Consider the following 6,466-nt stretch of genomic DNA (forward strand, 5'->3'; position numbering starts at 1 on the left):
ATACAACAACATCACTCAACCCACTAAAAATTGAAAATGATTTTAGATGATTCGGAAGGGTGAGCAAATCCTGTTCCACGTGTGGCGCCCATCGTGTTGTTCATTATACTATAAATTTACAAAAAAGAGAAACTACCATCCTCCACATACATGGCCAAGAAAACACTGATATATAATTTCCTATTCAGATGAATTAAAAATTAGAATAAAGAAGTTCTAAGTTTGACGTATTAACTTTTTTAAGAAACTTGTTCTAATATTTATAAGTGAATATACAGCTAAGAGTAGTCGGGACCACTCTTACAAAATATGTCAAGTGAAACTATTGCGAATTGTTCTTGGTACACCCCTAAGTTGCTAAGTTTGCTTTAAGAACACTTAATAACTGACCAAAATTTAAGAATGATTTTGTGTTACTGGAATTAGTAAGAATGCTTTAAGGTAGACGTAAGAATCGTTCTTAAATCATGCACTTTTTCAAAACATTAAGGGCTGTCAATCATTCTAAGATAAGTATGAGGTAGGATCTTGTTACATTCTTAAATCTTAAGACGCTCTTTAGACGTTCGTAAGATATACGAATGCTTCTTGTTACCGGCCCCTGAACCGTACTCGACCTAGTCTGAACCGTACTCGACTTAGTCTGAACTGTTCTCGACCTTGTCTGAACCATACTCGACCTAGTCTGAACCATACTCGACCAAGTCTTAACCAACCTAGACCTATTCCTTGTATCTATCAACTGAATTTTATCAATTTAGGATTTTTTTTAAATAAAAATAAAATTTAAAACAACAACAAGAAATTAAACATATATTCAATAACAGTAAAATTTATTTCAAGTAATTTAAGTAATTTGTTTGGCAAACTAACATGGCATATATAAAGCACTTTAATATGTTCTAATTCCCACAGTACATGCGTGTTTTACAGGTAAAAAGAAAGCCATTTTTCTTTAACTCGTGTATTACTTATCTAGTACATACATGTATATTCGAAAGGCCTTGTAATTTAATTTAATTAAACAGGATGTTTCAATTTTGAATCCATGTTATTTAGAATTTAATTCCTCTGAGCAGGTGTGATCTAATTTATGAGTTTGCCCCCAAGCAGAGGTTATACTTTATATTTCACCACTAATCAGAAAAACTTTTTGAAATAAGTTATATATAATATTTTTTTTTCCTAAATATATTCATAGATATATTTCTAATATAAGGTTTCATTTTTGTTTACATTTTGTTGGCTGTTGTTGTATATGTCAGTTAAAAAGAAATTTATTTTAACAGTTAAAAAAGTAGAGTTTTTTTGGTCTAGTATGGTTCAGACTAGTCGAGTTTTGTTCAGACCTTTGGTTAAGTATGGTTTAGACTGGAAAAATAGGTCAAGTACATGTCGAGAATGGGTTAAGACTGTTTCAGACTGGTCAAGTAATAGTTCAGACTATTTTCAGTGACAAAGATAAGGGTCAAGTACGATTCAGTGCAGTCAAGTATGGTTCAGACCGGGGTCGAGTAATGTCCAGTAAAAGTCAGACCAATTTAGACTGGCCGAGTATAAATCAGTACAGTCGAGTACAGATATAGGCCATTTCAGACTTTAATGGTTTGTAGTGTAGTGACTGATCAACCTTTTCTATCGAGATGAAATATGGATGTATCAAGAATGCCATTTTCGGAGTGATACATTAACAATATCATGAATTCCCCATGTGAAATTATATTTGTTTTTATACTTTGAAGACAAATTAAAATTATTTCATATTTCTTTATGTGTGACACGCGAACAATGCATGTTGTTTTCAAATTTGATAGGTGCTGTTTGTGCTTTATTGTTAGATGTATGTTTCCTTGAGATTTTGACACAGTGATGAAAGCTGCATCCATATTTTGACTATTTTACCTATTATGTCTGTTTTGTTCACGCATCATGCGCATAGTTGTAAATGGAATGGAATTTGATGCGACAGTCATACAAGTGAAATGTTTAGCGCTATGAAACCAGGTCAATCCACCATTTTCTACACTTGAAAATGCATGTACCAAGTCGGGAATATGACAGATGTTGTCCATTTGTTTGCTGTGTTTTATCATATGATTTTATCATTTGATAAGGGAATTTCCGCTTTGAATTTTCCTCTGAATTCAGTGTTTTTTGGGATTTAACTTTTTAGTTTTGTCGATTTTTTTCTTATCGGTTAATCGGATAATCGTTCGACCGATTCACCGGTTAACTGATAATTTAACATGGTGTTTGAAGGTCGTATCTATAGAAACCCACATATGTACGTTATTACGATACTATGCATGGAAGTTAGTCCTTTGGGTTATAAAGCTTGTTTGTGATTATTCATGGGGAAGTTTGACTTTTGATACTACAATACACAGTATCATCGTTTGCGTTTGTAATAACTTCAAATTGAAAACAAAAAAAAAAACATTTCTTGATTCTTTAATTTTGTCTTTTTGTCTCAGAAAGTAATAAGGACTGATTTGAAACAATTAAGCATGTTAATCGTATTGTCAGGTATACATTAATTAAATTCATGTTGATTTTCATGTCACAGTTTTTTGGTGGACATTTTGCATGTTTCGTTTAAAGTATCGGAATGAGTTTGGTGGATGTACATATGGGTTAGAGAACGGAAACTGATTTCGGAGCATTCGGACGCTCAAACGAATTTAAAGTTATTCTGATAAAGCACATACAATTGGCATAACAAATTGTAAAATTTGTCTTCAAAATGTAAAATCTTACAGGCTACTCCATAGATTTTAATTAAAAAACTATATGTTGTTGATACAATAATTTCCGTTTTAAGGATATAAAATAAAGATAGGATCACCAATCGTGACTTCGTTTTTACAGTAAACATCATTCAAAGTGGTGTTAAAAAAAAGTCAAAATAATCGTCACGTTATTGCGTTGCAGGCTTTAAAACAGTGATTTTTGACAATTTTCATTACAAACAAGGCGACCATAAGATTATTTTATATCAATAAAAAAGAGATTGATGTATCAATAACATATTGTTTTTTTAAGAAAACTCAATGGAGTAGAATTATAGATTTGACGATTATAAGACAAATTTAAGAAGGTTTTCAACGATTTTATGTGCTTTCTATATACAAATAATCACCTATATATTTTATGGAAATCAATCTGTAATATTTCAGATAAGAGAAGAGATAATTGTATTATTGTTTCGATTTTCAATTAAAGTTCAACGACCCAAAGTTGCATGCAAAATGTAAGCGAAATCTGAAATATAGCCAATTTACTGTTCATTGAAATAAATCTGCTTCATAATTGGACTGACATCTAGAAAATGACGATACAGTATGATTGAGAACAACATTTTACGACAAATGAGGCACTGACGATGTGTCATTCGCTTGTATATTTTTAAAGTATAAATATTCATCAACATTTCCAGGCTGCAGTTGTGAACTGCTGTCACGTGTTTCGTTTACAGAAGTTTCACCAGTGATACTTGAATAAAACAAAATGATATGATCAAATACAGTGAACACTTCAAGAGTGATGAGAATCCAAATATCGAAAAGGGTGGTCAAAAGCAAACAAAAAAAATATTCCCATGTAAGAAATTATCTTTTCTAACATCTTTAAACAATAATCTGTAATTAACAAATTATGTTCAGACTAAGGAATGTACATGTATCTCCCAAATCCAAACCATGATTTCATGGCTAACCTTTGAATCATTTTTTGTTTTGTTTTTTCTATTCAATTTTCAAAACTTTTTGACTCCGAGCAACATGATTTGTCGAAATGCATGTCTAATGCCGTTTAATTGCTACCGTTAATTGTACATCATTGTGCACAGTGTGCTGTAGATTGTCAGGGGGAAACTATAGATATACAGGCCAACTCTATATACATTTAATTTAGAGTTGTATAATAGGCATAAAAATACAGAAAAGTTTTAAAGTATATAAAATTTTTCACATTTCTAAACTTTTTTTCACTGTATAAGCCTATTTTTACATAGGTACGTCATACTAAAAGTTTCATGATGGTGTGCAAAAGTTCAGATTTTGATGCCTTTATATCATATCTCATCTCCAATCATCGCAACAAAATAAAATGAAATATTGCTTTAGTTATGTTATTGGCCGCCCTAGTTCATGATAAATGTTGCTGGAAAGATGAATATTGCAAACGACTACATGTAACTATGATTTATAATTTTATATAAGAAGAAAGTGTTGCAAATGAACAATGTCAAAACCTTGTATTTTGTTAATGTCTAGCATATATGCTATTGTGTATGAACAAAGACTGGTTGGTTCAGAGCCAAAATAATAAGTCAAAGCAGCATGACATAATATCATGTCGGTTGTTTTTTTGTGAATAACATATAGACATATGTAAATACTGTATATGCTGTTTAATAGAGCTTTCTTGCAATTGACAAAAGGTACGCATGCTTGACGAATCATACGTAAGACTCGTTTTAGGGATTCTTTATTTTGACATATTTAAACAAAAATAGTCGTGGAACCTCTGACAATTATCCTACATGCAACGACACTTATTGAATTGGATTTTTCTTGAGATATATAGGATTTCGGGACGTACGATAGGTTAAAATATGATACCACCAGGTCGGAGGAGATAACACTTCAAAATATCACAAACAAAGACGAAAAAATTTCCCCTAATAGACTTAAAACCGGCCTCTCCCCCACTCTTCAATATTACAATTTTGCACTGCTTAAACTTAAAAAATGTAGAAGTAAGTACATTGTCTTATTCCCTTACAGAAAAATAAGAAAAAAATAAAACACATTCACTTTCTTGATTCAAAATTTACAACGCTCAAAATAATAAAATGAAAATAAAGAAATAAAGATATCTTCATACTATGCCATAGCTATATGTTGGTGCTCGTTAAATCATCGCCTCTCACCTGGTAATATTAATTCCCCTCCCCTTAATTGGTATATATGATACACCAGAGCAATGGAACTGTTGTTTCAGTCTATAATTACGTTTTGCCTATAGTCCTGAACATTCATGAAATAGTAGCCACTGGACTTCACGTCTATCTCCAAAACATATGTACTGTTAAATCGTCATAATAAAATCCATTATATATATTGTATGGTGCAAAATTGTAGATTTCCTTCTTGATATACACAATTTGTTTTTCTAGATTTCTTTAACATGACTTTTTAAAAACATTGTAGCATCATTTTCGTTAGCAAATCTCGATATTCCACTTTGACAGTTTGCTGAAAGTTTATTATAAAAATAAAAATAAATGTGAATTTTCTCGTTAAATTTATACAAACGTACTTCAATAATGCCATTGAAATGTTCATCGTGAAACTCGTGCTTAAAAAATTCCAACGGAAATGTGTGGTTTATGTAAGGAAAATATCGGACATAAGTGTATTTGACACTACTTTTCTCTGTTTGATTATTTCAAAATCGTGTATAATTTACGATATTGTTATTTTTGAAAAATAAACTTGATTTAGAAAAGAATGCTGTTTTACTGGATAAAACAACGATTCTTTTAACTGTAATCATGGAAATGAAATATGTGCTCCCTAAACGTTCGTTCGTACCATTCGTCAATTTGTAAGAAAGCTCTATTAGCGGTAACCGGTGAGATCACGAACCGACGAATAATGTTGAACGAGCGTATGAAGAGCAGTACTCATAATGGGTAAATTTGTTTTATTTTAGGTGGGAGCCAGCATATTAGAGCTATTATTTTCCTGACCAACAAATTTATTTACGTAACCTGCCAGCTCCGATCCTAGAATAAAAGGGTCGTCTACTAACCCCCATTTAGAATTCGGTGTTGCTGGCATTATTTAGTTTATTTAGTCCGTGAAAAAAGAATAGAACGCCGAAAACCAATTTGGAACTCAATACGCTGGAATTATAGAATTATATTATTATATCTTATTTGGTTATTCATCGTTTATTCTGCGAAAGAACACATAGCATATATACATGAAGTTTCTGTTAAGTATTCGCTATTCGATTTTTTTCTTTTTTCCCCCAAGTACAAAGAATAGAAGGAATATCTCCTTTTTTGTTATTTATATGACTTGGCCGATAATGTAAGGCAAAAGAAATAACCAGGCGAAAATAATCAGGCGAATCTATGATTGGGGCAGACATTTTGAATTTAGATACCAGCCATTCAAATTAAAAATGGGTCTGGGGAGAGGGCATGTTCAAGGAAGGACATGTTCAATTTTCTCGTCAGAAATCATTTTTGTCTCTGCCATAAAGATGATCAATATTAGTTTACAAATATTTTATCATATTCCATCCAAAATAAGAGACTGATTTTTGAAGTTTTAAAAATTCAAGATGTTGCAATACTTTTTTCAATGTGTATACATCAAGGAAACACATCAACTATTTGAGGAAAACAACTAAGCAACATACACACTGAACTGCAACAAAAAAATACGACAAT

This window comes from Mytilus trossulus, chromosome 12 (genome assembly GCF_036588685.1).
Source record: "Mytilus trossulus isolate FHL-02 chromosome 12, PNRI_Mtr1.1.1.hap1, whole genome shotgun sequence".
Classification (NCBI taxonomy): domain Eukaryota; kingdom Metazoa; phylum Mollusca; class Bivalvia; order Mytilida; family Mytilidae; genus Mytilus; species Mytilus trossulus.